Below are 12,077 nucleotides of genomic sequence, written 5' to 3'. Positions count from 1 at the left end.
GAGCCTCAAAGTCCTGACAATCTGTGAGTGTGAGAATAGCTTCATCTTTGAGGTCCAAGTGCCTAGAAAATCTTGGAGGAGGCAGGAAATAGAAATCCAATGTTTACTGAATGAATGAGTGACGAAGGAAGAAATGAGTAAGACGGTAGGAGCAAGAAGTGTTAACATTCTTTTTTTTGTTTGTTTGTTTGTTTGTTTTTGTTTTGAGATGGAGTATGGAGTTTTGCTCTTGTTGCCCAGGCTGGAGTGCAATGGAGCGATCTCGGCTCACTGTAACCTCTGCCTCCCAGGTTCAAGTGATTCTCTCACCTCAGCCTCCCGAGTAGCTGGGATGACATGCGCCCGCCACAGTGCCCAGCTAATTTTTGTATTTTTGGTAGAGATGGGGTTTCACCATGTTGACCAGGCTTGTCTACAACTCCTGACCTCAGGTGATCCGCCCGCCTCAGCCTCCCAGAGGGCTGGGGTTACAGGCATGAGCCACTGCGCCCAGCCCAACACTCTTTATATAAAGCTCCATGCAACGTCCTAGTTACAGAATGTAAAGGATTTTTTTGCCTGCATATTTCTTGCCTGTGACAATATTAAACATTGCTGATCACCCCTTTTGTGATAAGATTTCCTCACTTTGCTCCTCCACTTTCATTCTAAATGTCCTGCTTTGTTTACTCTTCTCTTTCCATTGTGTGGAATTGTACTGATGTGTGCTGAAAGAAAGAAGGAAAGAAAGAAGAAAGGGAGAGTAGGACAGGGGAAGGGATGGAAGGAGAAAGAGAAAGAGTGAAATCGCAAGTATTTACTGAGCTCTAGGCTCTAGCTGGATACTCGCACAGTAAATAAGGCAGGTCTGTTCTCTTCGAGGTCTTTCCAGGCTGCAGAGAAAGCTGCACAGACAATTTTAATAATGCGTTGTTTGTTGTGGTAGAATTAAGCACAGGATGAGGCTGGAGTGCACAGGATGAACAACTGATCTGAACTGGAAATTACAGAGGAAGCTTTCCAGAACACCACATGGCATTCAGGTTGGTGAGTGTCCAACTGGGCAGCTAGATACAAAGATCTGGAGACAAGAGGCGGACCTCTGGAGGGGTGGAAAGGCCGAAGAGGTAAACACAGGACCAACCACAGCTCCATGAGGGGCACCGTTGGCAGGACCAGCAGCACGCTGCACGGTCACGGGGAGGTGAGCCTCGTTTGGGGTCTTGACGAGGAATGGCAGGCTTCACAGCAGAGGTGGTTTGAGGCCTGTCTTAAAGGCCCAGCAGGCTTTTTGTTGATCCGCAAGTGCAGACAGAAGGGAAAGTCCATTTTAGAGAAAGCAGATCATCACCAGCAGGTCACACCTGTGCGTTATGTGCAGTCCGTGTGGGAAATCTCCTGGATGGATGCGTGGGTTAACTGCTGGCGTGGGGAGGGAGGAGGCTGGAAAGGCATGTTGGGACCAGACAGAGAAAGATCACAAACCATTCTAGGGGACATGGGGAGCATCTGCCAGCAGTGCGGAAGCCCTCGGAAGGCCAGAGCAGATGGTCTTGCCCCGAGTGTGGCTCCATGGAAAGGGACGGAGTAAAGGTGGGAAGGGAGGAGAGGAAGGGGTAGGTTTGAGAGGGTCCAGGCAACAACAGGTCTGGGAGACGGCAGAGGCTCCACTCACTGAAAGAGAAATGAAGTGGGGCAGAGGCTTGGCATGACGGGGGATGGGGCGAATCATCCAGAAAAGTCTGTTGCATGAGGCAGAGAGAAACAAAATTGCTATTCAGGAGCTGGAGAGGAGTTAAGAACAGAAGAAAAGGAAACAGGCAAAGACAAACAGGCAGGTGGTCTTCAATTCTATGTAAGGACTCAGAGAATAACTGGGATTTTTTTTTCAGTGTATGTTCTAAGGGACTTTCAGTTTGTAAAAATAGCAGTTCTGGTAAAAAAATAAAATAAAATAAAAAATAAAACCCCCAGTTCTACTCTGGAAGTTGATTTTGCTCTATTATAATCTAATCGAAACCTTTTCTGTGAACTCCAGATTCATACATTTATTTCAGTATCCAATGGCATCTTAAACTTTACAAACCAAACATAACCCTAAACCTGTTCCTTTCTCAGCATTCCCAATCTAAAAACAATGGCACTCTATACTTGCAGGGGCTGGGCCAGAAACCTGACTGTTATGCTCCCTAATATCCCACATCTGGTCTGTGGGTCAATCTTGGCGAGTCTCCTCGCAGAACACACTCTCAGTGCTTTCACCCACCACCGCCACCCGGGGCCACGCCAGCACCACTTCTTGACTCGATTAATGCAATAGCTTCTCAAACACCAACAACCATTCATCCCAGAGATCCATCTCAGATTAGGAGTCTCTTCCTTCACACCCTCCAGCAGCCACCCAGCTCACTTTGGTTAAAACCAAAATCCTTAAACAACCAACAGGCACACATGGTCAGGTTCTTCTGACCACTCCTCAGCCACGATGGACTTCGTCATGCTCTTGCACAGACCACCCTCCCCGACCACCCCAGGGCCTTTGCACTTATGCTGTATTCTCAAAATGCTCTTCCTCCAGCTGGCTGTGGTGGTTCACTCCCTTGCTTCGTTTAGCTATTTGGGCAAATGTGAACTTTGCAACGTGACCTCTTGGCCACACTTTTAATAATTTTAAGCCATTTCCCTGACCCTCTATATTCATTCCCTGATTTTTTTCCTTTATAATTTATCACCATATAACATGTAATAATTTTTACTGATTCATTTGCTTTTGTTCCCTATGCATTGGAATTCAAAGCCAAGGAAGGCAAGGTTTTTTGTTGCTCACTGCTGTATCCAAGTGCTTAAGAGAGTGTCTGGTGCCTGGAATATATTTGGCATTCAATCAATATTTATTTGTGAATGACTGGATTATTAGGAAAGTCTTCAATTTTATTTTTAATATGAATGGACATTATTGCAATTCCACATAAAGGCAGGATAATAGAGTCGATTATCCTCTATTTTCCACTGAGTCATATGAGCCCCTATCCTTACATGCAGCAAACCTCCATTTTCTATCACTGAATTTACATTTTTACTCTCTGCAAAATATGTGCCTATCTTCCTAAAAATCATAAATCTGTCCACTGCATCAGTATGTTAGAACAAATCCTGATGTGATTGTTTGCAAAACAAATTTAAAGGCTGTTTAGTTTCTGCCTGTATGAGCAGATTGGCATGATTTAAAGTGTAGACATTTTATGGGGCAAGAATGAGTTTAGATATTTGTTTTATTTATACAGACATTTAGAAGTGGACATTTACTAGTGCAAGTATCATTATCAATTTCTTTGCAGAGGAAAGGTTAAGGGAGTATATATCACTGCCAAATGCAGTAGCGATCATGGAGGCTCCCACAATAGGGCCATTCCTCTCTTTCTTCTCCTTCTTGACTTGGATCCTGAAATGCAGGCAAACTATAGACATCCACCCTTCTTCTGCCCTCAGTAACATAAAGAGATGGGGCACATCACCCTGTGGCAAGCAGAGCCAATCCCTGGAGCTCAATGCTGTAAGCAAAAAGCTGAGCAAGTCCCTAGGAGATCTGTCTCCCGACCATAGTGTGTTAGACAAAGTCTTTGTTTCCTTCTTGGAGGCCCCTCTAATTACCTGCCTAGACCTGAGTCTCACTTTATTAATTAAATCTCCTGAAACTTTGTGATTTTAAAAAAGATGACCACAAATTCTTTGATACCTGTATTAGTCCATTCTCACACAGCTAATAAAGACATACCCAATACTGTGTAATTTATAAAGAAAAGAGGTTTAATTGACTCACAGTTCAGCATGGCTGGGGAGGCCTCAGGAAACTTACAATCATGGCAGAAGGGGAAGGAAATATGTCCTTCTTCACACGGCAGCAGGAAGGAGAAGTGCTGAGCAAAAGGGGAAAAGCCCCTTATAAAACCATCAGATCTCATGAGAACTCACTATCATGAGAAAGCATGAGGGTAACCATCTCCACGATTAAATTACCTCCCACGGGGTCCCTCCTCCAACATAATCCAACAGGATCATGGGAGCTACAATTCAAGGTGAGATTTGGGTGGGGACACAGCAGAACCATATCAATACCTCTCCCTTCAAGAGGTGGAGCCTTGTGTCTGGGCGGGATTTTATGAATTGCTCCTAATGTATATGGCAGAAGTGAGCGAGCACAACCCATAAGACTAGATCACAGGAAGGGGCTGCGCTGCTGTCTCCACCAACCTCCCTCCCACCACTCCCTCAGTCACTTGTTCTGGGAGAATCCAAATGCCACATGATGAGGAAGGGCCTACGTGGCTAGCACCCGAGGCCTCCTGCCAGAGGCCACATGAGAGAGCCTGGACGTTGCCCTGCTGCCTCCACAAGCCCTCAGGTGACAGCTGCCTCAGCCAGCACTAGCTGTGTGCTCCTGGAAGGCCTGAGCCAGAGTACCAGCCAGTCTGCTCCCAAATCCCTGCTACCCAGACCCTGTGGGTAACAAATGTGTGTAGTTTTAAGCCACTAAGTGTTGGGGTAATTTATTATATAAGTGTCTAATTTCATCTTCAAATAGTGATAATCCTGTATTTTAAATACATAATAATTCTGTTTAGCAAAATCATCTGGAGTACAGAGGAATTCGATCATCTGTTTTACGTTCTCAAGTTTACTGAGCATGTCCAGTGTGAAGCCCTGTCCAGCTATGCTGGAGCTATAGCGTTGAAGCAGACGGGTACTGCCCTCAAAGGGCTCGCAGCACGGCAGGAGAGCGGAGGTGTGCCCTGCACATAGAGGCCTCGGAATAAGCGATCATTGCTGCTGCTTCTGCTGTTGTCAGACTCAGCCTCTTCTTTCATGGGATGGGCCAAAATAAGCCCACTTATGAGGGTGTTTGTAGGACCCTGGCTTTGTAAACTCTGGTAGGAGACTGAGTGGCCGCCTGACTGTGGATATGTAATTGGCTGGTTCCAGGTACACCCAGGCTACAGCAAAGGGAGTGACTCACATTGCAGGAAAAACTGACGAGACTGCTAGGAGGCCAGCAAGGGGAGGCTGGGCGTCCTCCAAAGCAGGCTGTGCAATGTGGAGACAGGCAGCTGCAGTGAACGCCAGGCCCATCCTATCACCTCCACCTACGAGGGGAGCACACGGTGAATACCCAACAAAACCATGGGTCTCTCCTCTCAGAGTCTGATCCATTTCTTGAGCCAGCCTTGCTACATAACCATAACTACTAATACCTGGTTTTCTAAAAATATAAATCACGTTGACCTTTGTTGTTGTTGTTATAAATATAATTGATGTTAATAGTGAAACATCTGGAATAATATAGAAAGGATAAACTAGAAATCATTTAATCATAATTTCACACACAGAGACAGCCAATCTAGTATAGTCATTATACTATGTTTACTAGTATTTTTAATCTATTGTTTATAAGATTTGGTCTCTATATGTAGTTTTAGATTTTATTCTCCCACTGTTTTCACTTAATGTTGTAATATATTTTCTTAAATAATAAAAAATCTTCCAAAATATGATTTTAATTATGAAATATTTTATTATGCAGACATAGCACAAATACCAAGATTTAAAATGGTTTACTTTATAAACCAAAAGCATAAAGGTATTGGCTCAATAGCACCTTATGCACACTAGTGATTTCCTTTTACTGACTTGCTTAACTGATCCATAATCATTCTTATATAAATACCCACTGTTGGCATTTACCTCTTGCCATTTTCTAGAACTGGAATTACCAGGTTGATAACTGGAGAACTTTATCAAATTAACTCAATGTCCCTGAAAAATTTTTCTTATCTGTATAAAGGGGATATGAGATTATTTACTACATTTCACTATAACATACACCACTAAGTTGATAGCATGGGTAGATAAATCTTTGTGTGCATAAAAAGGCACAGTGAGGACATAACCCAGATCCCACTCGCTTTCCACGACACCCAGCTGCCTTCCTGTTCTAATTCATGTAAATCATTAAGGGTATTTTAAAAGGTTCTAATGTTGCCTCTGAAGTCAGCCCCACCCAAGCTATAACCTGGGCAACAGGGGAAACCAGGGGCGATGTCACACCTCAGCTCTGTTCCTTCCCCTTCCCAGCCCGCAGCTCCTGGGAGAGAAGCAGAAATCCAGTCCCCTTGACTCCCTGGTCTCGCCTGGAACTTAGCTCTCACCTGGGACTCAGCTCCCAGAGTGAAAGGGATTGTCCTGTAGTGTGAACTATGAGTGACACCCACACCCTCCCTTGTAAATCTGCTCCAACAAGCTCTCCTCCAGGACGCTGTCTTTTCTGTGCTATCGAGCACAGCCCTGACACTGCAGCTGGCCTTGCAGACACCACCAGACGACACCCAAGAAAAATGGCAGCGCCAGAGCTGTGAGCATCACAGGAGGTCTCAGGGACACGACAAGGCCGCCTCCCAGGAAAAAGCAGAACACCGGAAAAGACCTTGTGAAGGCTTCTTATCTTCCCCTCCAAATGGTGTCTCTTGCTTTGGCTCTTGTCGAGTTGGGGCTTGTTGGAAGACCAGGTGAAGGCCCAGCTGCTAAAGCTTCCCCTTTCTACTTCTTGTTACTCTATTACTCAATTAGGACTGGTGCTGATTTAGGGGAAAAACATTATTTGAAAACACAGAAGTTCCCTCTGCTTTGATCCTACACAGGCAGAGATATCTCCAAGCAGAGAGATCCAAAAAAGAGCGCCCCCTGCGGGAAAGGTTCTTTTAATTTAGACTTCGCCGTTCCTCCTGTGGAGACGTTGTCACAGTTACGGTAGTGGGTGATACATCCCCAAATTTCTGCCACGTGCTCAGAGAGCTAAGGCATATCCCACACCCACGACAAGCTTACAGGTGTGAACCTGGGTCCAGGCAGGTGCCCTGTTCCTAACTCTGTCTTGGATGTGTGATTTAAGCCAGGCCTCAGTTTCCTTGCTCACAGATGTGGATCCCAGGAGCTGCCTCAAATACTTGGAGGCATGAATGGTTCTAAATCACGCATGCCATGCCTGACACATTAACCCTCCATTCTCTTCACTGTGCAGGGTGAAACAACAGACAGCAACCCAGCCTGGGCAGCACATGTCCTGCACCTGGGCTGTGCAGATACTGAGAGCTCCCTCCCTGGAGTGGAAATTCCTGCAGCATGCATGCAGAAAGGAGATGGCCAGGAAGTCCCAGGAAGATGTAGAAAGTAGAAAGGGAGGCAAGAGCGAGGAGTTCTCATTTGGGAGAAAGGCTCACCAGGGAGGCAGGAAGGGACCTTTGGAAACATGTGAGAACCAGCGTGCATGGGTCCTCACCAACTTACTCTCAGCAGCGAGGCCTGCCAACAAGAAGGCATAGGCTCACCAGCTGCACACGGCTAATGCTCACCCAGCACCACCCTGCCTGTCCGTGCATCTGCTGTGCACGTCAGAGGTCAACTACACGTCCCAGTGGTAGCCATATGGGGACGGTGCTGGTCCCAGAGAACGACACTGATATAAGACCAAGAGACTGGAAATCTGCCACTCCACACTCCTTCCCTCAGAGAAGGTAAGAAATGAGAATTTTATACCCTCTCCAGCTCTGAACATGCCTCCCAGCCATGCCTCTTCTTCACAACTGTGAGATCACCGCAAACATAATTCAGCACACAGAGCCCGAATCCTTATTTCCAGATAACATGAGCAGAAACATGCAGCTCTCTCTGCGCCGAACCAAGTCCCAGTGACTATATCACACCACACCAAATCACACAGACATGGAAAACTCCACCAGGGCCAGCACTCTTCCCTAAGAACTCAACTGCCTGCAGGCAACGGTGCTAACTTTCCCTTGAACAATCCGACAGAGCCGCGTGTTGATGGGAACGTCCCCTGACCTTTCAATCAATGTTTATGAATTTGTATCGCAAAGCAACCCGGGAAACTGCGCATGCTAACTGGCCCGAGGATGATCTTACATCTATTATGAAGCGAATGGCCCGTTCCTCAAGGAGGAGTTCTCCCGGGGATACCGCCTGTCTAGCTAGGATTCAATATACATATTTTGTATACCTGTATTTTATATAGATAGTTTCTAATCATTTTAATTGTTCAACATTCTTACCCCAGAGCCTCCCTTTTCAGACTTAGAAATTGCTGCAGAAAACCTCATTCTTTTATGCCAGCAGGAATTAAAGGAAACACCCTTGGCCCAAACATGAAAGGAACTTTAACAGGAAACACACTGTAAGGGGCACACACGGGACCCAGGGTGGGAAGGACGCGTGGCGGGATCCCCCTACCCACATCCACACCACACGTGCCACACAGCCATGCCGTGGCTCATCCCAGGGTTCTGCCGATCAGCCAAAGCGCCTCCCTGCCTCACGCCTGCATTTACTAACTTCAGAAGACAGGACTACCAAGTGGAAAGCAGTTGAGGTAGGGAGATGTAGTGGCTCCAAGTGGTGGGGGCACAGCCTCAACAGAAGTTTGTGTGTGTGTGTGTTTGTGTGTGTATGGTGTGTGTGTGGTGTGTACAGTGTGGTGTATGGTATACAGTGTGTGTGTGTGTGTAGGTATGTATGGTGTATGTGGTGTTTGCATTTGTGTGTGTGGTTTGTGTGTGGTGTATATGATGTGGTATGTAGGATGTGTTGGTATAATATGTGCAGTGTGTGGTATGTATGATGTCGTATGTGGAATGTGTGGTATGTGGTGTGGTATGTGCTGTGCGCTGTGTGTGTGATGTTTGTGGTATGTATGATGTATGGAAGAAGTGTGGCATGTAGTGTGTTATGTGGTGTATGTGGTACTGTGGGGTGTGTAGTATGTGTTGTGTGTGGTGTGTATGATGTGGTATGTAGAATGTGTGGCATGTGGTGTGGTATGTGATGTGGTATGTGGTATGTCCTGTGTGTGGTATGTAGGATGTGTGTTGTGTGTGGTACATGTGGTATGTAGTGTGTGGTATGTTATCTGGTGTGTGTGTGTGTGTGGTGTGATGTGTAATGCGTGTGGGGTTTGGAGTGTGTGTGGTATATAGTGCAGTGTGTGTGGTGTGTTTGTGTGTGTGCTGTATGTGTGGTGTCTGGTGTGGTGTGGTGTGTGGTGTGTACAGTGTGGTGTATGGTGTACAGTGTCTGTGGGTGTAGGTGTGCATGGTATGTGTGGTGTTTGTCTTTGTGTGTGTGGTTTGTGTGTGGTGTATATGATGTGGTATATGGCGTGTGTGGTATGTGATGTGGTATGTTATGGGGTGTGTGTGTGTGTGGTGTGTAGGATGTGGTATGTAGGTTGTGTGGCATGTGGTGTGTTATGTGCTATGTGTCATGCGTGTGTATGCTGTGTATGATGTGGTGTGTAGGTTGTGTGGCATGTGGTGTATTTGATGTGTGTGTATGGTGTGTATGATGTATGTAGGATGTATGGCATGTGGTGTGTTATGTGCTGTGTGTCGTGTGTATGATGTGTATGATGTGGTATGTAAGTTGTGTGGCATGTGGTGTATTTGGTGTGTGTGTGGTGTGTATGATGTATGATGTCATGTGTAGCATGTGTGTTATGTGGTGTGTTATGTTGTGTGTGTGGTATGTGGGGTGTGTATTATGTGATATGTGTGTGGTGTGTGTGTGTGTGTGGTGTTCGAAGGTAAGAGTGGTGCTTGCCTCACCTGCCCATGTACTAAAGTTGGAAATATGTGGAGAAGCTCAGCATAGCCACAGCTCTTGCACAAGGTGACGCAAACTCACGACGGCTCCATATTTTTGTAGAACGCCAACTGATGGGCGCAGACGGAGAAATGAAATTAGAAGATTGCCATCTGACAACCATTGTAATAATACTTGACTCAGGTAAGAATCATCAATGCATGCCCAAACTAGGAGGTGAAAATTTGATGAGTCAAAAGATATGAATATAGTCCGAAAAAATCGCCCCACAATTACTTGTTCATTTCAAAGGAAATAGAGCAACCTACGGTGGGAAAACCTTACAGACGCCACCTTAAACAAGAGATCAAAATGACCGTCCCCAGCAGGACACACTGATATCGCGTGCCTCTTGATATGATGCATAGCAAGGACACAACATCACTTCTCTAGGATTCTGGCCAAAATTCTAATTATGAGGAAACATCAAACAAATCACAGTGATGGGCACTGTACAGAAAACCTGTTCTGTTCTGAAAAATGTAACGGCCATAACAGGCAAAGAAAGAGGGAAGGAATATTCTAGTTGAAAGGAAATTAAGGAGACAGAGCAACTACACACACTGGAGGCCTGGGTGGATCCCAGACCAAGGTGGCAGTGGTCCACAGTGTGCCAGGGAGCAGGTGAGACTGGAATGTTGATGCCAGGTTAGACGCCGATACTGTGCCAACTGTGAATATCCTGATTCTGGTCACGGTCCTGTGCCTCTGTAAGAAAATGCTCTTTTTATTGGTAAATACAGAAAGAGAGAAAATAATAAAGTAAGTGGAGCAAAATGTAAACAATTGGTCATCTGAGTAAAGGATATAAATAGGTCATAGTATTTTTGCAACTGTTCTGTAAATTTAAAATTCCACCTAAATAAACAGATATAATACACAGGTGGGAGAGCAGGTAGGCAGATGGTCCAGTCTGTGAGAACCCCTTTCTGCATAAGCACAGCTCCCATCCCTGATGTCATGTCATGGATAAATAAATGCAACATCCTGGAAATTGTTGAGAACCACCAAGGGTCAGCTAGCCCATCATCCCAATCACTGTGATGTCCACACGTCCTAGATGGAACTGATGTGAGATTTTTGCAAAATCCTGCCTTTTCTGAACCTTGCTTTGGACAGTTTATAAAAGCTGCACGATGAACAAAATGCTGGGTAGTGGATGTCCACATCACCTCCTTGCGTTACTGACCCAGTCTCTTCATCTGGTACATCGGGAGGGTCAGCAGAGGCAGTGACACCGCCCTATCTCCTAAGGCCACGTGGTGGGGGGGGAAGAGGAGGTGAGGAAGGCAGGGCAGGGGGCCCTTTCTTAGGGACCTTATCCTTTCTCTTAGGGACCCTTGCCTGTCAGATTCACCAGCTTCTGCCCTCTCTCTGTCCCTCAAGCAAAAAACTGCCATTGTTATACCGCGAGAGACTTTCTCAAATGCTTCTGACGGGACACAACTAACACAGCAGGCTCTCTGCTGCCTACAAACTAGGGAACACATTTTCTTCCTACAAGGAGGGCTGATAGAAACTTTTCTTCTGCCAGGGTTACAAGAAATGCATTCAGATAACCCAGGAAATAGAAACATGCCCAGCTATGAGAAGCTATAAGTCTGCTCAACAGAAAGCCATAGACCGCTCAAAATACGTAAGCCCTTGGCTGCTGGACTGAGATTCTACCTGCACCCCTGAGGAATTGCTGGTTTCTAAGCAGGGGAGGCGGAGGATTCCTATCTGCTGTGAGTGCCCACTGATCACAGGCTCTGTTTCTTTCTTGTTCCCTTCAAGGTTGGCTCAGTTCTTCTGGGAACCTAAAGGCTTCCCAATAAATACGACTGAATTGCACAGAATTGATTTTTCTTTTTTTTTTTTTTTTTTTTTTCAGAAGGAGTCTGGCTCTGTCGCCCAGGCTGGAGTGCAGTGGCGCGATCTCAGCTCACTGCAAGCTCTGCCTCCCGGGTTCACGCCGTTCTCCTGCCTCAGCCTCCCGAGTAGCTGGGACTACAGGCACCTGCCACCACGCCTGGCTAATTTTTTCGTATTTTTAGTAGAGACGGGGTTTCACTGTGTTAGCCAGGATGGTCTCGATCTCCTGACTTTGTGATCCGCCCGCCTCAGCCTCCCAAAGTGCTGGGATTACAGGCGAGAGCCACCGCAAACGGCCCAGAATTGAATTTTGAAAGTAGCCACACAAAGTATTTATGGCTCCAGGCTAATATGGAAAAAGCTTAAGGACAGTAATTTAAACAAGGTGAGTAAAAGCCAAGGATTGGATTCAGCTTTTCTTACCAGTTCCACCTGGGGTCCCTGGTGCCCTCAACAACCCACTGAACCTCTGTGCTTCTCAGCTCAACGGACCAGAAGCAGCAAGTCCAGCCTCTGCAGGCGCCTCTATGGGCAATGGT

The 12,077-nt window shown here is 46.2% G+C and overlaps 1 protein-coding gene across 4 annotated transcripts in view; it reads right to left on the bottom strand.

Annotated features, from left to right (window-relative positions):
* DPP6 (dipeptidyl peptidase like 6) overlaps nucleotides 1-12,077 on the bottom strand; it is a 1,137,219-nt gene that overhangs the window by 786,941 nt on the left and 338,201 nt on the right. The gene's annotated exons all lie outside the window — the stretch shown is intronic.

Source organism: Pan troglodytes, chromosome 6 (genome assembly GCF_028858775.2).
Source record: "Pan troglodytes isolate AG18354 chromosome 6, NHGRI_mPanTro3-v2.0_pri, whole genome shotgun sequence".
Classification (NCBI taxonomy): Eukaryota; Metazoa; Chordata; class Mammalia; order Primates; family Hominidae; genus Pan; species Pan troglodytes.
The sequence above is the reverse complement of the archived record's forward strand: the minus strand, read 5'-3'. Positions and strand labels throughout refer to the sequence as shown.